The sequence below is a fragment of the Nelusetta ayraudi genome, unplaced genomic scaffold, assembly GCF_046127955.1.
Source record: "Nelusetta ayraudi isolate G7.1 ecotype Tasmania unplaced genomic scaffold, CSIRO-AGI_Nayr_v1 ptg000023l, whole genome shotgun sequence".
Classification (NCBI taxonomy): Eukaryota; Metazoa; Chordata; class Actinopteri; order Tetraodontiformes; family Monacanthidae; genus Nelusetta; species Nelusetta ayraudi.
In genome coordinates, this window is record NW_027466073.1 from 1,955,869 (window position 1) to 1,977,500 (window position 21,632).

General features: G+C 44.7%; 1 protein-coding gene and 1 long non-coding RNA gene across 3 annotated transcripts in view; both read right to left on the bottom strand.

The window, feature by feature from the left end:
- Positions 1-21,632, bottom strand: part of LOC142889659 (uncharacterized) — a 250,072-nt gene that overhangs the window by 223,333 nt on the left and 5,107 nt on the right. The window lies entirely within an intron of this gene.
- The window catches only part of lrp4 (low density lipoprotein receptor-related protein 4), a 94,366-nt gene that overhangs the window by 72,081 nt on the left and 653 nt on the right, over positions 1-21,632 (bottom strand). The window lies entirely within an intron of this gene.

Below are 21,632 nucleotides of genomic sequence, written 5' to 3' on the forward strand. Positions count from 1 at the left end.
TGATGATATGAACAGCTCCGCCTTACGTTGTTTCAAGCATCTCATAAAAGTGGCCAATCAGAGCAAAGCTTCATAAGGTTTGATTTGCCTCCAGGCGTCCCAGACAAGATGAAGACATCAATCTTCATGAGTGGTTCTCTTAGCTCGTAGTTAAGTTGGCTCATAGCTATGTTTCCTCGTAGCTGCGTTAGCTCGAACATGTGTTAGCTTGTGAGTTAGCTTTTCTGTTAGCTTGTGACAGCAGCATCATTGACAACACCAATCAGAGCATCTGGCTGTTTTCCCAGAGGCAGCAAAAACACTAACACTCTCTACATGTAAGTCAAAGTACAGATACTTGCGTAAAAATACTCTGGTAAACGTACTGATGCAACTCCTTTCCTCAAGCTTTTTTGCCATTAATGAAAAAGCAGGAGGAGGAGAACGAGGAAGAGAAATGGGAGCAGGAAGAGGATGAGGAGGAGATGAAGAAGGAGGAGCAACAGCAGCAGGAGGAGGACAAGAAGGAGAAGGAGGAGGAGCAGCAGGAGGGGAAGGAGCAGCAGCAGGAAAAGGAGGTACTTGAGGTTTGGAGGTGGACCTGCTCAGACCTGCTGCTCAGGTGCCCGCAGGCTGCATGGCTGCTAACCGAGAACACATACACACTAACAGGGGAAACGTGGATTCACTTCATAAAAGAAACAAGAAATAAAAGCTCCAAGATGGCGGTGCACCCCGCCCCCCCACATCTCCTCACGCCGCTATGAATGTTGCATGTTGGAATGTGTGTGACGAGGCTGCAAGGCGACTTCTTCACTTCCTGGAATTGAAACTATGTTAATGGATTTCTTTTGCGCCTCACATTTTTTTTCTGCTCGTCTTTCACATCAAGGACGTGAAACTATTCAGCAAAAAAAAAAAACACATTTTTCAAATGAATCTGACAACCAATTACTTTTTCCTCCTGTTGGGGTGCTGAGCTTTCTGACAAAAAAAAGAATAAAAGTAGAAATAGAAATAAATGTCCTCCCTCTTCAAATCAGCTGCAATAAAAACAAAAGATTGATTTCGATTATCTAAGTTGCTCGTCAGCAACTTGATGACACAGCAAACTGCGGTTGAATTGAAGGATTTTCAAAGGTTGAAATTAATAATGATGATGATGATAAGAGACGACGGTGGAAGCTTTGATCTGCACAAATTAAACAAAGAGGCCAAGTACACACACACACACACACTCGCACACATTGTACACACACACAAACATGTCAGAGCAACCAATGAAAAATAAATAAAAGATCAAAAATATTCAATCTTTAGTTTTTTCCAAACAAAATCTAAATCTTTCCCCTTCCTTTTCGTTTCTCTTGGCCCAGTGGAAAATAATTTTCTCTGATCAGTTTTTAAGGTTTATGGTTTATGTATGAAATTCTGAACCTTAAAAACTGAACATGATTGACTGGAGTTCCTTCGTGCAGGGATAGTGTGGGGAAAGACTCAAGGCAGCAGGAGAAACCTGGGAAGGAGAGGAACAAGGCCGCCATTCCCCTTTCTTCTCCTGCAAACAGCCGCCCTCGCCATCCTACAAACCAGTGGAGTGGTGGGGCCGGGGGCAGCTGCAGTATGAAGAGCAGCAGTAGCAGCAACAGTAACAGCAGCAGCAGCAGCAACAGCAGTAACATATTTCCTTCAGTGACAGCTATCAGCAAGCGACCCGTTGATGAGGACACAGGAGCAACAGAGGTCTTTTTGTGTGACTGTAGAGTCAATCGCTGACCTCTGACCTCCAGACTGCCTGGAGGAAGAAAACCTGCAATGATGACCTGCAATGAAGATGCTTCATCATCTGCTTCAGAAGGCGGGACTTGAGGAGAGCAGGGCTGAAGGCAGCATTCTTCTTCTTAGAAAAGCGAAATAAGACGTGTGAAGCTCATTAAGAGGAGAAGAAGAAGACTTGCCCTCTTCTCTCAAAGATAGATCTTTAACTACTGACCCCCCTTTAACTACTGAGGACGAAAGTGATCACTCCCTCACTCACCCCCCCATGCTGCCCCACCCCTGCGCTAATGGCGTGTGTTCAGTGGCTCACCTCGCCTTGCCTCGCCTCAGTACGGTGTTAGGGTGTTTGCACTGGCCGCTACACGGTTGTAGGGGGCGCCATTTTGGTACCTCTATCATTGAGCGGCCAAGTGAGTCGAAGCGAGTTTAGTGGAGACGTAGCGACGAGCAGGTACTGATTGGCTCAGTGTCCTCGTCGATGTCCCCTGTCGGAGCGAACATCGACGGCAACTCCTTCGCAGCGCTCCGCGTCAGGTACATTTGACCGTGAATACAAGTAGCTATTATTGATGTTGTACGAATACATTTATATGTGTATACATTTTTTGAACGAAGCTATTTCATTCAATACATGCTTTCTTTTCTTTTGGGGAGGGGCAGGCGAACCGGGAATGCCCTCGACGTCGCGAGTGTGTTCAACCATATTCGCGAGAACGACGGGCGGCAAATGACGCAGCGCTCGGAACAAATCCAGTTGCTCCTGCGTGAGGCGTGGCAAGCTAGGGAATCCGAAGAGGCCTTGAGACGAGAGGAAATACAGATTAGTCGAGAGGACGTGGCTCTTCGCCGCGAGGAAGCCTCGAGCACCGAGGCATTTAACAAAGCCGTCCTTGGCTTGCGAGGGCAGCTCATACAGGCTATTTCAAATAAGTAGGAGGCTCTGTTTTGGGAGTGTTTACAGTCGGTTTTTCTATTCTTTAATAAATGCTATTTTTTCCCATTATATCTGTCTCGTGTTTACTTTTGGTGAAAATATAAAGGTTGAAGTACACATTTGCTATCCTAGAAAACGAAACAATAAATTATAAATCTTGCCTGCATAAATGATCAACTGTGACTTCAGTGAGGAAAACTGTTCTTTCTTTAACAGAAAAGCAACCACAGACCGAGCAGCAGGTATGAAACAACCTCTACTTTGTCCATTGCTGCGCTGTCGCACAGAAATGATGCTGACAAAAAAACATTGTCCCGGTTTACCGCGTCAACTCCGCCCATGGTCTCGTGATCACAGAGCCAATGAAAACACAATCGTACCGAGGCGTGGCGTACCGTGGCGAGGCGAGGTGAGGCGAGGCACTGTAAACACGCCCTAGGAGGGCGCCACCATGGGGCCACCACTGAACTGGAACTGAATCAACAACATCCATCTTATCTGGCCGCCACCACCATCACTTGTACACACACACACACACACACACACACACACACACACACACACACACACACACACACACACACACACACACACACACACACACACACACACACACACACAATTTAGACCAACATCAGAGTTGCTGCTGTTGCTCCTTTGTTTGGTCCACAGGAACTGTGAGATCAGATCCAACATGGGACTTCCTGATCATGAGTGACAAATAATGTTATTCAATCTTGGACCTTTTGGGTTCTTGCATATGTGAAGCTGAAAAACATGGTCTAAGACGCTTAAAAAGGTAATCACAAAGTTTTTGGACGGCCAAACTGTGAATTACACCAAAACCTGCAGCATGTTTGTAGACCTGTTTGTAGAGTTCAAAGTTCACAGCTGAACAAGAGCAGGAGTCTGGATAAAGTCAAGCTGATGCTTGAACATTTAGAATCCGAGTCCTTGAAGAAGTTCTGGTGATTCTCCACTTGGTCTGAGGGCAGAGTTAATGAAAAGTCCAGTTTTGTGCAGTTTCCCAACAGTATAATGGTGAACAAACCCTTCTTTTGACGGAACACACAATGAATTTCAGCAGACTGTTTTCTCGGGCTACGAGATCGATCGCAGCAGAACAAGAAAGAAAGATGGAGATAAAGAAGGACTGCAGCGAGAGAGACAGAGTTACGTGGTGTTCTGTCACTGATCCAGGGTTCCTGGGGCCTTTTGTTCACTAGCCACAGATCCCTGTAGGGTATCATGGGAGCTACTCCTGGGCCACAGGGGATTGTGGGAAATCTGTCAAATACATTACAAGCATCAACAACAAGATGGAACGTGGCACAGAGCTCCTTGAAGAAGCATTTTATCAGTTTGCAGGTAAACGGTTCAGACCTGAGATGGATTTACTGGGACTGCAAAATTTAGACAAGCATGAATGTAGCTGTCACTGTTTTTTAAGTATTGAGCTTTTGTTGGAGCAGATTTGTATTCATTTTCTGCAATAAATGTGGACTAAAATGGAGAGCAGAAGCAGTTTCCTTGGCACTTGGACATGGACGTAGTTTGTCCAGAGTCACATTCAAAAAACAGTAAACTCAGCATCTGTCCAAAGCACTTAGAGGGCTTTCACTTAAAAAAAAAAAAAAGAGTCAACAGTGTGATTTCAGTGAAAGGATTTTCTAAATGTGTGCAAGTAGATCCAGGTTGTGGGCGAGGAGGCATCTGGGCCACTCAACCTTTCAAATCAATAGGCCTTTTTTTTTGAGCTTTCAAATCAATAGGCCTGCCAAGCAGCATTAGTCCTCCTGGTCCACAGGGCCCCCGTCTCTGCACACAAGAGCACGAGGACTTTAACTCTGATCTTATTTATGAGCTCACAAAGGGCAGCACAAGGCTGCTTTTGGTGGGTATGTTCAAACAGAAGGCTGATGAGAACAAGTCTTTGAGGGGGTCGGGCTGCATTGACTTTGTGGAAGAGCAAGAGGCTGACGGGTCAGTTTTAAAAGCCTTAAAAAATGGGGCCGGGATCACGGGGTACCATGGGAGGGTAGCTGGGGGGTGGAGCCGAGCGGAGACTCAGCCTTTTCCTCTGGCTCCCCAGAGACAAGCAAAGGCTTAGAGACAATGGCTCTTCACTCCAGAGCGCAAGACAGCAGTGTTGGCTCAGGGGGTAGCGGGATGGCAGGGGGCCTCAGCCCTCCTCGGGTGTGACAACCTCCTAGCAGCTAGCAGCCTGTTAGCTATGCAGCCACAAAACAACAAGTAAGGGTATTGCGGTATTCCTTGACACTTTGGCCTCTTTGGACCCTCCCCTCAACATGCATGGGGGGATATGCGGGAGGGCTAAATGAGGCAGTGAGTCAGCAACCCACCACCCCCACCCTGGCAGAGCCAGCTCTGATTTGGGGGGATGAAGGGCAAAAGGATCAAAGCCCCCCTCAGGGGAGGAGGAACACAAGAGTTCCATCCAGCTGGACTGTCAGAGAGACCAGGGAGCCCTGTGTGTGTGTGTGTGTGTGTGTGTGTGTGTGTGTGTATGTGTGTGTGTGTGTGTGTGTGTGTGGAAGAGGCGATACGCTGTTGAAGTCAGATGGGATACTGTGTGAGCCAAAGCTCGGATCTGTCACAGCCGTCATTGTTGCTAAGCAATGAGGCGGAGCAGAGAAGAGAGTGCAGAAAAGAAAAAGTATGGTGCAATAAAACATAGAAGAGTAAGAAGACAACAACATAGGAAGGTATAAAAAGGAACATCAGCGAGGTAAAAGGTCATTAACAACAGGAGGCAGGTCACAACATTCTCTCAAACAAGCAGCATTTATGTCTCTATAAGCACAACCACAAATTCGACCGTCGGGTTCCTTCGTCTAAAGACATGTCGTCCTCATCCAGCTCTCAGCTGCTTCAACCCCTACCGTGACCCCTGGATCCAGGTCCAGTGACCTAGAAGAGATACCCACTTTGTGGCAGCCATTTCCTGACTGTGTAAAGCGGAACTTAGGGAGTCTGAGGACACAAATGTTTTTGGGGGCAGAATCATTAACTAGCAAGACAATGGCCACAACTGTGTCCAGGCCCGGCCCGGGGTTTTGAAGGGGTCGACCTCCAAAGAGGTCTCTGAACTCCACGGCCAGCTGCTTCATCGGACGGACCAAGAGAAGCAGGACAGGATCACAGCATCTAAAGTCACCCTCACCGATCACAGAGGAACTGGCAGACCAGCTTTGAGGGTCAATTGGTTGGTTAATCAGTCGTTGGTCATTCGGTTAGTATGCCTGTTGGTTAGTTGGTCAGTTAGTCAGGCGGTCAGTTGGTTGTTCAAAATTGGAGGCTGCCTACTGGCACCACTTGCTGTGTTTCTGCTTTGAGTCTCCACAGCTCACCAGGTTAGCGCGCCGACTCTGGGGCCACCTAAAGAGTCCCAAATCTCGGTATTGGACAGAGTCGTGAGTTTTGATTTGCTTCTCTGAGCCAAAATGATGAAGTTGACAAAAAAAGCAGGTTTGTTCAACAGTGGTGAGATTTTAAAAGCTCTCAGAGGAATCAGGCCAACAACTGTGCCCAATGCTTCTGCTGCTCTCTTGCTAAGGTGCTGCTCTGCTAGAAGATTCTGTTATGCACTTATAGAATACCCATGTTTTGTACTGTTCTGCAAACTATGTCCCTCACAGTCAATGACACACCAAGGACGAGGCAGCCAGGATAAGTCAGAAAATGTGATGATTGTTTTTAACTGGTATTGTTTCATCAAACGCCAGCTACTCTTCGTTGTGCCATCTAGTGCATCTTGAAGAGTAACACACCGCAAACAGTGTTGGGAAATTCTGATCAGGCCTGGCTAAATTCACGCTTTTCTGAGCACCAAACAATCTCACTGTGAGTCGCTATGTTGCAGCTGTACAACAATAGACTTCCAGGAGTGATGAAGACACCAAGCCTTGTGTTCAGGTCCCACAGCTTGCAACATGGTAAAGTAAGGAATACACTCTCATACTGCCAATGTAGTAATTTACTTTGACAATTCGATGAGGAGGTTATTTAGAATTCGATACTAAAATCCAACATTTGTGCCAAATGGCTTTGAGCGACGGGACTGTGTGTCAGGAAGCTCTCAGCTGAGCCATCGGATCATCAGCATTATCTCACGAAGGCCACACAGTGAGATATAGATGCACAAGTGGAGCCAAAAATGGGAGGGGTATATTTTTAGAATCTTTTCCCTTTGAAGTTCCCTCCCAACACTCACTCAGCACCCGCTCTCCCCCCACCCCTCCAGAGCCGAGTCTCGCTAGTTAAGATGTGCTTCTCGTGCTTCTCTCTTCCAGCTGCACGGATGTTGTCAACACAGTGAACAGGGCAATGTATGATGAAGATGAATCAGTGAGGACGTTCAAAACAGCTTCTTTCTGTGAGAGCAGCACAAAGATGTTATGAACATTCCCAGTGTGAACTCAGGACACAGAGGGATTGACTGTGTTTTTAAGTATGGGCTTCTTAAGTGAAACCAAATTGGACTGGCTTCAAGGTGCATCATGTGTTTGTCTCAGAGCTGTAGTTGAAAGTAGATGTGTGAAAAAAAAACAGAATTTGCCAGATTGCAAATTAATTACCGGCCTCCAGTTGCCAAAGAGTGGAAGAATGGAAGAGCCCTGAGCTGTCTGACTGATCAGGACCACGAGATGCTGTCTCATCTCTGTCATATCACAAAGCCTCCTTCGGTCATGTGAAAAAATATCATGCTCGGCATCTTTGAGGGTTCAGTACTGTAAAGAAACAAATTAGGAAATCTTGAAAATCTACAGTCAGTGAACATGGTCATGTGATAGTGCCGTCGGCATCTCCTCAGCTCACAAAGTTCAACACTCTGTGTTCATGAAGAACACAATATAATAGCAAGTAAGACGGTTTTCTTGAGGACCGTCTCATTTTCGGGTGAGGTATGTTGCGGTGGCCACCGCTGGCTACAACAAAAACTACTAATTTATTGCGGTATTTCACAACATCAACTACAATGAAAACCTCAGAAAAACATTTTTCATCTTGGCTAGTTCTATAGGTAATCTGATCCAGGAGGCTGATCACAGGTACTGCAGCCACAGTCCTTCTCTGACTGAACACACAAAGTCGAGGTCAAGGGCAGTTCAAGGTTGAGATGCATTCTTTTGCCTGAGCGGTCAGACAGTTGGAGTCTGCGTGCGCTGGAGGCCTGTAACTTCTACCTCCTTCTGGCCCGGCAGGCCGTGGATCATCTTCTTCAAGAGAAAGGAACTGTCGTGATGAGGCGGGTCACTCAGGGCATAGTGTCACTTCTCTGCCAGGAGGAGCCGCCACCCAACCCAACAACCCTCGGGGCAAGAAAAAGAAGAGCAGCAACAGGGTGGTGACACCCGACACTTGAGAAAGACTGAGAAAAGACCAGGGAGAACTAGCTGGCATCCAGCCAGCACTTAGACACTCCCAATGTGAGGTCCAGTCCAGCTCAGACGGCAAATAAATGATGACACCCGATAAACGCCCAGCCACTGGAGTGCGCACACAACTGGAATAGAGGTAAATATAAAGTACATACATAGTACAAATCCCAGATTTTCAAACAAATCCTCAAGCAGCCAACAGCACCAGAGCAACGCCGGCTGGTGTCAGCTTCAGCCAATTACAAGGAGGAGAAATAAAATGATGATTGCACAGTATTTTCAGACGTTCCGTCCTGGAGGTGGCGCCAACAGCAAGAACTGAAACCCTTCAGCGCAGCCTAATGCGTGTTGGAGCCGGTCACATTCAGCCTCCCTCGTAAATCAATGGTATCCGGCCAAGGGGCCAAGTGGCGATGGTGCCAACACTAAATCCAATTATAAAGACGGCTGGCACCACTCAGCCTGATGACGCCAACTACCTGGACTCCCAGAGGCAGGGGGCGCCAAGGTTCCAGCCTCAGCCGGGCTGCTCTCAGATTTGAAGTAAGAAGAAACTTTAGCTTTAGGATGATGCACGCTTGTGTAACTCTGGAGATTTGATGTTAGAATTTCATCCTAACAACAGGAGTTACACTAGCTGCTGCCGGTTAGTGTGTCTGCTCGTTCTGTGGCGTCGTGCCAAAGGCACAAATCTGACTGGAGGACTGCAGGCGCCACAAACCAGCTGAACCTATTTTATTTCACCGCACTGCCGGCTGTGACTGCACCCAACAACTTGACTGCGCTACAGCACCTGTTCAACAAATCTAAGTGGGGCAAATGCATAAAGACACTGGAGTTAAGCTTGCACACCTGTCAAGGATTTGCTATGACTATTGGTGTCACAAAGGGGAGACACTGCTTCAATCCCTGGGCCGTGAGTCATAATAGCATTTCTTTTGTATGCTTGGAAAGAAAAGAAAAGAATAGAAAAGAAAAAAAATTCTATCGGCTTGAATAAGAACGTGGATTAACAACTTCTGAATACAGTCATCAGCTAAAGTCAAGCAGCAGTCAAAAGAGTCACTTCAATCATCACGTTCACGCACCCCTTTTCAAAAAAAAGGAGGGTGGAGCTAAACAGTAGCTCAATATTTGAGCGATTGTTCAGCTCAAATACTATAGGATCAGCTCCCTAAAAAGTACCCTTGCCGCCCTGCCAGGTACCAAAGTCAATGTCATCAACTGAGCATCTAAAGGGGCCCGCAGGAAGAGTTAGCGCCGCTAACTGACAGCTTCATCATTTCCAAAGTCATTTTGCAAGTGGAGGTTTCGGTAGGCCTTAGTATTGTTGGTATTGTCCTTACATTAAGTAAGGACAATATGCCTACAAAATGCCTTTTAACAGCTCTCTGTTCTGGTCAAATCAATGAAAACTTTGGCCCTTCAAAAGTCAGACAAAAACGCAAGTAGCCTTCCTGGATCCAGAACAAAGCATCGTCCTCATTTCCATTAACAGATGACAGATAGCTGACTTTAGAGGATGGTACAATATAACATTATTGTCTTTAACAAATATTTGAATTTGAGTGTTTCCCGTTAAAGTTTAACAGCGGTTATAAACACTGACTTTGATGTGCAGCGATCTTTCTTCACAATGTAGGCTGGGTAAAAAAATGAGGACAAAGAAAATGGCAATGGACTTTGGCCAACATAGATTAATCTGTCTCTTGACGGCCAATACAATAACTTAACGAGGGGATTCTCAGAATAGAAGCCCTGAAGATCAACCACAAAGCAACAAAAGTGGAAAATCATGCCGACCCAATTAGTGGTGACTCTCAACAGGATTCAAACGGGCCCACTCGAGTTTTTCATCATGACAAGTGGTTTATCTGCTTTCTTCTCCTTCTTCCTCTTTGTTTTGTTGTCATTAATATTATGTTGTCATCCCCCCACAAAGTTTTGCCCCAAGCTTTATATTAACTATATTAGACACACACACTGTTCTTCTCTGTTTATCTTACTTAAATGGGACGATGACGTACATTTAAACGTTCAAGTGAAAAAAGGTTCGGCCTTGATGGGAATCCTAACTATGATATGGTGGTACAACATTAGTTAAAAGGTGGTTTTTGATTTTTGTGGTTGTTTTTCTGTTTTCTAAAAAAAAAGAGCAACACAGAGCAACCGGGCCTCGAATCTCTGGAACATTTGCCGAAGCATCGACAAACATGATCACAGCCACAAGAAGAGAAGACGAAGTCAGTGGAATCCAGAGCCTCTCAAACAGCCTCCAACTTAAAAGCATTTCTCGTGTTTATACTGACTGATCTGAAATGGCCCTTCGCTGTAATCACAGCTCTACAAGTGATGATAATAGACGGACCCAAAATAAATCAAATATCCCAGTGGAACCAACAGGGCAACCAAACACCAAACACTGCAGCCTTTGTGTGAGTAACAAGTCTCTGGTGTTGCTGCTCTCACAAGAGAGAAACCAGGACGAGTTCACACTTGATGCAGCGTGTACTGAAGGTGTTTAGTACGTAAATAACACCAGGATTTCAACATTTATAACCTCGGCCAGTCCAGTTGAGAGCTGACAGTGAATTTACAAGGTACACTGACTATTCATTAACCACACTGAATGGCCACAAACAACATTAAAAGTGTGGTCATACATTTTTATGACTTGAAAAGCTCAACTGAGGAATGCTTTTGTTTGTAAAGAGTAGTAATAATCATAATAATAATAACAATCGATTGCAGTGGTTGCGAGACAGAACTCAATCAACAGTTTTCACTGTTTCATGTTGTGATTCTAAATAAACTCCATTGCCTAATGTACTAGAACAAATGAACCAGGCCGCAAGCTCTGTACCATCAAGCAGCCATCGGGCACTGTTGCGCTCAACTCAGTTCTGTAGGTCCCGTTATGAAACACTGAGTGGGAGTTGTGTGTATTATACATAGCTGCCTGCACAGGCCAACTCTTTAATCAGTCACTGTAATTGCTGTGGATGGACTTTGAACCACAGACATATTTGTCTCTGCTTTTCATTTAAACAAGATGAGGGAAGGGAGGGGAGTGAGCGGGGGGGAGGCTAGCTAGCGAGAGCACATGGGCCTCGTCCTTGCCGAGAGCCTGCCACCGCCCTGCAACCAACCCACCGACCGAGCAAACCAGAGGTCATGGCGTGAAGAAAAGCGGAGGGTGGTGAGGAGACAAAGAGACAACAGATAAAAAGTGAATCAGGACGACTGAGTAGGAGAGGATAAAGCAGAGAGCACAGGGGACACCAGGTCCACACCAGTGTGGACCAGGATGGACCAGTGGACCTCAGGGGATATCAGGGAAGACCAGGGTAGATCAAGTTGGACCAGTGGACCTCAGAGGATACCAGTGGACATAAGGGGACACCAGGGGACACCAAGTCCCAGTGGTGGCTGGAGGGTTTGAAAGATGCCAGTCAGCGCTTCCGGTCTCCTTTGAATACTAGGACCTTTCATGCAGGCAACACTGCTACAGAGATGCAAGTTGGTTGGGGGGGGCGGGGGGGGGGGTTCAACTCCTTGTGCAGGAGAGAGTCTAATTGGGAGTCAGGTAGACACAAGAAGGGAGGTTGGGGAGATTGGAGCAGAGGAGCTGAGGAGTAGGAGGAGCTGCTTGATTTAAGAGGCCGTTGTTTTAACGAGCACATTCTGCTGCCGCCTCCTCCTCCTCCTCCTCCTCCTTCTTTCTCCTGGTGGCCTCCTCTTCACAGGCCCACACTCCACCAAGTCAAAAGGCGGCGTTTAGCCCCTGCGAGCGATGAGGAGGCCGGCCTTGTTTTGACACTTTGTCCTCCTTGGCTTCTTCAGTTAAAAAAAGAAAAAAGGCCGGTTTCTATGGGCCACTCGAGTTCATTAGGTAGTGCAGTGCTTTTAGTGCCACCCCCCGCCCCCCAGACACCCTCCCCCCACCATTCCGTCTCCACACCTCAATGGGGGCCTCCAAAACCCTTCACTGTTTGGATAATAAAGAGCCTCACCGCCTCGACAACTAGCACCATCACACACTCCCTTCATCAAAAGGTTGGCTGAGCTAGTGGCAGGAGGGTGAGGGTCCCTCGAAAAGAAAGGAAACGCTGCAGATGAATGAGTGAGACTGAAGGAGTGAGACTCAATGGTGACTGAGCTCCTGTTGATGTGGGCCGAAATGAAAACAGACCCGGAATCACCTGCATGGACGCTGCTGCCACCTGTGAGGCAAGTGCAGGTGAAACAAAGCCTGTTTGTACCCGTGTGCTCGGGGCAGTCTAGTGGTGGGTCTGGAGGGGGGTTGGTATGGGGGTGAAGGGTTTCAGCTGCTGCGCCACCCTGAGGTGAAGTCACGCTTCAGAAGGACAAAAGTAAGAAGTCACTCTAGAAGATCACACAAGCCCCTAGGAATTCTGAGACTGTGTGTGTGTGTGTGTGTGTGTGTGTGTGTGTGTGTGTGTGTGTGTGTGTGTGTGTGTGTGTGTTATACTTGGAGATGGTCACTGTAAAATCCTGTTGTACAGCAGTTGCTAACACATGGTTGCAAACACGTCCCACTTGACACTTCAGAGGCTCAGCGGAACCCCCACTACAGCTGCAGCAGCCGATATTTGATGCAGAACTCTAGACACTCTAGCGCCATTGAACCCGTGTTATAGAGTTGTGTCATGTTTCAGTGTTAACAGCACTATGAAAAATGTATTCTTAAACAGGCGACATAAATAAGGAGTTTATATGGATCAAGAGATTTTCTTGATCTGTAGTCTGAACTGCATAGTTTTGATGCGACTGTGTGCTGTTGCGATCCACAATCTAGTCCTCCGAGCTGGAACGCTGGTGGTCTTGGGACTATTGTCAACAGAAAAAAAAGAAAGAAAGTAAAGAATGTGGAAAAAAAAAGATCCCGCCCGGAGACGGCATGAACAGGGACTTTATTGTCCACTGAGCAAGTTGGAGTTACAATGAAGCCTAAACCTGAACTTAGCGAGAACAAATCTGCCTTTCTTTAACTGGATATGTGGCCAAGTCCCTCAGATGACACCTTTCTGAATCTCACAAGTGCCACAATATGTATTACAGCAGCTTCAGCTGCAAGGAGGATGTTAAGCACATAGGCAGCTTGTCCCTGCGGTCGCAGGGCTTCAGGGAGTTGAAAGTAGTGTTGCAGTAAAGACCGCACCAACCAAGACAAAGACATCATCATCATCCAAGACATTATGATCAAGACAAAAGAGTATCGAGACCAAGACATTTGGAGTCCGAGACCAAGACAAGACCAAGACATTTGAAGGTCAAGACTATATATTTCAAAGAGAAAACACAGCAAAAGCACAGCAAATTACCTGTATATTTTCAGCAAAGGTATCTTTTAATAATTTTGCTGCTTTGCCAGCTATTTTTTTTTAAACCATTTTCACATTAATGTTTCAAAAAATTACAAAATAAAGTAACTTGGAATAATTTTACTGAAAATGATGGCATGCCAAGGATGAACCAAATGTGGAAAAACCTGTAGAGTCCAAGCTTAACACTAAAAATGCACTCATGATGGTGGTAAAAGACTTCAAAGTTCTTGGCTCTGGGGATGAGGAGGTGAAACAAGACCTTTATTATCTGTCATTTCAGTGCTGGCTGAGTCTCCACCGAGTCTCTGGATCAAAAATCCCAAGTCCAAGACCGAGTCAAAATGCCTCTAAGTCCAAGACAAGACCCTTAAAAAGTGGTGTGGAGACCAAGACCAGTCTGGAGTACAACAACAAGGGAAGGGAAAATCGACACTGAGACATCATGTGCTTCTACTGTACGCCGATGACAGAGCTTTTCATCAAGTTCAGCTTCAGTTCAGCTGTTGGGCCGAGTGCTGCACTGAATTGTCTTAACGCAGCAGCGGGGATCAACATCAGATTAAAAAAAAAGGAGCCAATTGGCTCGGGACTCAAAAATGACATTAACGATAACGTCCTTTATTGCAATAATTTCTGGGACGATATATCGTTGATGGTGAGGTTCTGTACGGTGACAGGGCCCCACCTGGTGGCAGGTCAAGAGCGGGTCTGGGAGCCTCACTCGTCCACCAGTTGGACCCCCTGTGGTCAGCAGGAAGGGGTGGCAAAGACCACAGAGCGAAACAATGCCATTGATTTAAACGCTAAACCATGGGAAACATTGACACCTTAAAATGTGCATCTGCTACAGTTTTGGACCTTTGAATGTCGAAAAACCCCAATCATTGTGGATTTAGACCAAGTTTGGTGAAGTTTAAGGAAAAAAAGCACCCAAAAAGTTTTTCAACCATGGAAATCGAGGCATCATGCAACAGGAAACAGCTCATTGGCCCATTTACTTTGTGAGCAGCAGTAAACAGCACGACACACACACACACACACACCGTGACCTCAACTTATTAGCAGAAAGGCCGGCTGTCTCCATCTCGCTGGTTATTTATATCCCCTTGCATTCAAGTGCAGCAGCGGGTTGGTTTTCAATTCACAACTGAGTGACTTCTTAAAAACTGACAGCTAGATGGAACCATCATTTTGTTGCAATAAAAAGAAATAATAATTAAAAAAAAAAGGTACCGGGATCACGTGTCTGTGCCCAGCTGTCATTCTTTAAATATGGACTGTGTTGTGCGTGCTGTGAATGTAATCCGCCTCCATCCGCTTTGAAACATCATAGATGCAACGCCGCAAAAATATAGAGAGTACTGTTTTGTTAAAAACTATGTTTGATTAGTGGTTTAAAAATAGTTTATTTAGATGAATTTACAAGCTAAAACAACATGCTAGCAGCCGTTTAACTGCTACTTCAAGTACGAACAGTGATGTGAATTCACGTTGAGAGTCGGGTATGAATGAGTGTATATACGGTTAAAAAAAACACAGACTGAATATTTTGTACCGTTTCATTTGCAGTTCTCATCAGCACGTCAGTGAAGAAGCGTAACAGTAAAAGTTACTACTACAAGTGACGTTACTGCGACTCTTCACTGAGGTCATGGGGTCACTTGGTGTTTAGTTCAAGTTTCCACACACTGCACAAGAACACTACAACAATAATAATAATAATAATAATAATAATAATAATAATAATAATAATAATAATAATAATAATAACAATAATAATACTACAATAGTCCAATTGGAATTTTTTTCCCACTTGAAATGTAAAAAAGGGGAGGAAACAACGACCAGCCACAGAACCAGAGCTGTCATGCAGCCATTGTTCTCTGCACAACATGCTGGAAAAATAAGGAGTGGACAAGACTCCCAGTTGGTGGCGCTCTTGGTGACCACTGAAGGCACAGAGACGGCAACCAGACGGCAGACTAATGTTTTCTCTTTGTCTGTTCTGGTTCCAGACCTTCCAGGAGGAGAAGCGGCTCATCTTTAATGCATGGCTTTAAAAACCCCGACTGTGGGACAGAGGAGCGGCCGCAAAAATCCATTAAAGTCACGTTAGTTACACACACACACACACACACACACACACACACACACACACACACACACACACACACACACACACACACACACACACACACACACACACACACACACACACACAAAGAGAAATGTGGAAGATGCAGACGTCTCTGGAGGTTGAAGAGCCTCAGAAGAAGAATTGAGTTACGATGGATCTTTACAAGCGCGTGTCCTTCAAAATGTCTTTGGGCCCGGCCCCCCGACCACTGTACTCAGACACCAAGTCTCCAACCTGCTTATCTCTCCGTCCTCCGCAGCAGCAGACCCCCCACTGGGACCCAGAACCAGAGTTTATTGCAGTCTGCAATCATCTGCAAAACCCCCTGAGGAACTCACAATCACAGAGGGCAGACTCAGAATAACTCCTTTTATATGAAATAAAGAAAAATAAAGGAAGGGAAAAAAGGAAAACAAATATTCAGAATAACTTGATTGTTCAAGCATTACAGGAGTTTATCTTCAGGACTTCAGGTAGCTACTTTTCTTTTAATAATAAAAAAAAAATCCATATAAACTCAAAATCATCCTTCCAAGTGTCTAAACAATAATCTGTGTATGTATTGTGTATTGTTGCAACTTTGAGAGGCTTTGGAAGAGTCACTTTTTCACAACTTCCTTCACTTGAATGGTTTCTACTTTGTTGTAGCACTCATATTTATTGCAAGTACTTTGAAGCTTGTGTCTTGTATTTTTGTATCTTATGTACTTTATATATTATGTGGCATTATATCAATAGTTCAGATTGACTACAAGCACTTTGAGCATCGTATTCTGAAATCAGACACGACCCCCAACCCCCTCTCGTCAGGAGAACTGCCCGGGGGGGCAGGTGATTTATAGGGTGAGGGTGGACCAGGAGGCGGGAGGGAGGGAGGGGCTACAGAAGTCTGACATGTCTCAATAAGGGAATGTGTGTGTGTTGGGTGGTGGGAGGGGTTCAAATCAAGTAATCATAGGTTAGCTCCACCGCTACCTTGCAGGTACAATTCCATCCCCTCCAAAGACACAAACAAAGCACCGGTAGGGTATCGGGTGGCCTGTTTTGGGTGCTTCCCCCCCAGCCTAACCACCGCCACCTAGACCAAATAAGGGCACACACACAAACACACACAATAATTTCTCTCTCACACCTGGAGGAAGCACAATTTACACAAGAATCAAGAGAAAGTCTTTAAATGTATCAGTTTACAATGAAAGTGGGCATACAAATCCATATTAAAATTGTAATTTTATGTTTATAATTATTACATAATTAATAATAATAAATAATTGTAATGTTTCTTTTCATTCCCAGCAAATTGGTGATTCTTTCTTCGCTAATTTAACATACTCAAAAACTCACCGGCAAGCAGGTTAGAATGGGACAAAAAATAGATAAATCAAAAAATAAAGAGAAAATAGCAAAATTCGGCTCTGTAGCGCCCCAAACAAACACCCACAAAAATAAAATGGCCCTGGTTATTATTCTCCTTACGCATCTTTTGACCTCACTTTGACCACCTAAACATATTCCGAATCTCACAAAAATTGGCAAGTAGTTCGGGACTGGTAGATAAAAATTGTAAAAATGCAAAAATGAAAACTGTTTGTGCTCCATTGCACAACCTACAGGAAAGAAAAGCAGAGAACAGAAACCATTGCCTGACACACACTCATTTTATGGCCCTTTAAAGTCGCACTGCACTCAAAGTCCCCCATAGAAGTGTTGAATGAATTGCAAAGGACGAAGACCGATCACAAAGGAACATTCTTCTTTGTTCTTGAACTCAAATTGTTTTACTGACAATCAATTGCTTTATGTTCTAACAAGCACCATTTCAATTCTTTATTTCAAAAATAAGCAATACTTACTAATAATGTTTGTGTGTTATTGTTGTTAAATGTTAACTGCTATCTGTGACTCACAAAATCAGCCGCCCTAGACCTGCACACCTTTGACCTACAAAACATACTCCAAATGTCATTGAATTTGACACACACTAATGCAAGCCTTAACGTCACGATTATGCCACAAGAACTCCGTAGGCCTTCTTAAAAAAAAAAATCAGTCCACCACATATCTACATCCATAAGATCTTTCAATCCCTCGCGCTAAAGCTGTGAGCTGAATCTTCAAATGTCAGTATATTTCAGAAAACACTTTGACGAACAAAACTCACCGGTGCGTCACTTCAGTCCCCAATTTCATTTTACGTCTCTTCAAAGTCCGAGCCCTTTAAAATGCTCTGCCCCCCGTCCTGCACACTTTAGACCCACCCAAACATCCAAATCTCATCAAATTAGAGACGCACGTGAATACAGGTTTTAACTTTATGACTGTGAGAAAGGAACTCAATAGGCCCGCTAACGCCACCTACAGAAATAAAAACAGCTGCCAAAATCAGCCACCCCGCACAGCCACAATCCTGTACAGAGGAACTACTGAAGATCGTTCATTTCTCATTTCCCACTCAATTTTGATTGAGCTTTGAGGTTTCGGGGCTTCTGACAATGTGCTTTGCCGGCTACTGAAACACTGGAGGTAATACAAAAGAAGCCTGCAGACCTCCATCCTTTCAGACGACCAGTTTGAGTTGACTAGTGTGTGTTGGAGCGAGGATGAAAAGTGGAAAAAAGGCCTGGGGACCAATCAATCTCAAGTTGAGATCCAGGCGAGGGGCAACAAAAGGCTGCTGGCAGCAAGGCAGCGGAGCGAGGAAACAAGGCCATGCTGCTGCTGCTCCTACTCCTCCTCCTCCTCCATTCAAAGGCTTCACACACAAAAAGAAAGAAAGAACTTGTGCATTTGTTTTCCCCACTTTGAACTGTGGCCTGTTCACATCCACGCAAGTCATTGACAAAAGTCAAGAGGCAAACATTTTGCATATTTACCGACAAATCGATGAGGAGGAGCAGCGACTTTATCCTTCTTTGACAGGGTGGTTCAAATCCTGAAGATGGCACCGGCCTGGGCTTTTTGTTCAACCGTCTGGAGCAACTTCTGACACAGACACCAGTTCAGTGGTCCGGTGGTGGGTACAGTGTTCCACCTTGAAAATGGGAGGTTATGGGTTCGAACCCACCCACTCAGGTCATACCAAAGACTACCCTCCCATTGCCCACCCCTTATTTTGGGTAGGTTTGGATCACCCAATGACTCCCTGTGCTTCACTGCTCCCTCGGCGGTGGGGTGTGTCAAAATATGGAAAAAAAAAAAAAAGGGGGGGTCGTTTTCACTGAAACCGCGCAGACCAAAACTGCACTTTTTTGAAAACGCTCCTCAGGGTGGATTTTTTTTGAAAACGCCGCCTGCCAGGATTCGTGTAAATGCAGAAACTGATCGTTTTTGGAAACGCTGATGTCACAGCTCTAAACCCCTCCCCGCCCTGCAACCCGAACAGCTGTGAGGTGCAGATAACCATTCATTTAAAAAAAAAAAACACAACCACATCAGGCAGCAGACTTCTTACCACAAACAATAGTGAACAATAATAGACGGTGCTTGTGGATAGATCCTGAATTGTGTGCAAAGTGAATAAACATAATATAAACACAATGAAAGCGATTTGCAAACCTAATTTTTTACTTTTTATTTCTTTTCTTTTGGGTCGGTGGACTGGGGTATTGAGGCAGGAAACCTAAATGACAAAAATGTTTGTGAACTCCCAGTCAACCTTAACTTGTACCTTGCAAGGCTTTGTATTCTAAAGTAACTTGAAGAGGAAGTTTAACACTGTTGTTTAGCCACACCATCTTTTCATCAGCGATCTTTCTTTCTGCTCACAATGGTGCTTGTTTTTAGCGAGATCCTACTTCTTTAAACACGGCGTGCTTCAGGTGTTCTTGTCCTTCCACCTTCAGGGAGTAAACGCAGCGCCACACCATGCCGGGCATAGGTACTACATCGTTTTCAGTCGTTTCCAGCGTATCCGTGATTTTTTTGAATACTGCTTCATGTACATGCAATTTCAAAAAGATCTGACTCCGGTAAAAGGCCCCAAAGTTTCTTAAAGTGACCACAAAGTGAGATTTGGAGGTTCCGAGGTACCACGAGAGTGTGCTCAAATTGGAGTTTGAGGTTGGTCCATTATTTCCATGAAATTTTGTTTGTTAGCTCATAATATCCACAGCGATTTTGAAGAGTTTTTAAAACACAACTCTAATAATTAGTCCACGGGGAGTTTCATTATCAATAAGGTCACTCCTGCTGCTGATAAGGATAGGAGCGAGGGAGGGGGGAGAGAAAGGGGGCAGGTTTTAGTGGGTGACACTTTGATAACTCCTGACTGATGGAAAAATTAATAATCCAGAGGCTTTTTGTTTCGCAACTGGATCTCCAATAATCTCATCTGGCTGACATTTGGTGGCATTTACAGCTTGTCACAATTACAGAGACCCTGACACACACGCACACACTTTTTTGGCTTTCCCTTGGGATAAATAATATCATGTCAGAAGGCTTAAAACCGTGTGTTGTGTTTATCCAACTCTGCGTGTGTGTGTGTGTGTGTGTGTGTGTGTGTGTGTGTGTGTGTGTGTGTGTGTTTAGAAACAGCTTCCTCAGGGTCGCTGCATTCCAAGCGGCTGTTCCAACATGTTGTAAATACAAGGTGTTGGTGCAAACACAGGAAGGGGGGTTGGTAGGAGGAGAGGTGCTGCTGGTGGGTCAACAGTGAAACTACCTGGTAGTTGGACTAGATGGAGAACCTGGTAGTTGGACTAGATGGAGAACCAGGTAGTTGGACTAGATAGACAACCAGGTAGTTGGACTAGACAGACAACCAGGTAGTTGGACTAGATAAGACAACCTGGTAGTTGGACTAGATAAGACAACCTGGTATTTACAGCCGACCAGCAGTGACTCACTCTTCTTCTACGAGCAACACAACCAAGATGACAGATTTCCTGTCATGTCTTCTTCTTTTTCTTAACAAGTGAAGCTTTTTCATCCAGAATTTGATTCACCGCCCGTCCACAGTTGTTTCTCCTCGGACTTAACGGCCCACAATGTGCAGATACACACAACTAGACTTCAAAGTGTGCGTCTCATGCATGTTGTGTTGTGTTGTAAAATCAGACCTAACAATGAGAGACAATATGAAAATCATTGTTTCTGATGATTCTATCGTCCGATGAGGTTGTTGAGGTGGCAATGAGGATTTTTGCCACATTTTTTTAATTGGTTGATTTTGAATGGAAATCAGATTCAGGCAAACTACTAGAATAAAAATCATATTGACAGCCTGAGATTTCATGTTCTCAGCACCAGAAACTGAGAAAATAACGACTACAGTACTTCACTCCAACCAAACACTTTCAATAGTACTATTGCTAACCTTGCACTTTACTAGTGTAGCCGGCTTGGCTTGACACTGAATTCATGAATGAACTCATGAATGAAAATAGGTATTCATTTGTGTTTTTCTTGTAACTTATTTGTTTTTAATGACTGTTATTGTGTGTGAGAGCTGCTGAGGGACAGAAGATGTGAATTAGCAGTTGCGCAAACTCTCGCTTACTTACAAAATTATTAATGGACTAATGTTTGTTCATGTGGTTGTCCCTTTCAACTAAAAGTTTGAAATGAAATAAAATGAAATAAAAAAATTCATAAATCCACTAGGAAAAAGCACACAGATTGTGACTTATTATTTGCGTGGTGGACAGAAGAAGAATAAAAAAAACAGGCCAAGACTTGAAGACTTGAAGTTCTTCAGCAAACCACCAGATAGAGTAGAAGCAAAACGCAACGAATGTGACAAAATCGTTTCCATTTGCTGAGAATTAAAAGAGACGAGCCGCTGATCGAGGCTTGCGTGCTTGACAACGGTCAGACAAGATCAACTTGTAATAAATAATAATAAAAAGCGAGGATTAGAAAAAGAAGAAGAAGAAGAAGAACGGGGCACAGCGCGTTTCCTCCTCCACACTTTCCGTTTTTAACACTGAGATTATTTAATAATTATTAATATTTACAACCTCAAAAGACAGAAAGAAAGAAAGAAAGGGAAGAGGCTCATCCACTTCAACCGTCACACAAAAAAAACAAGAGGCTCCAATCGAATCGAAACC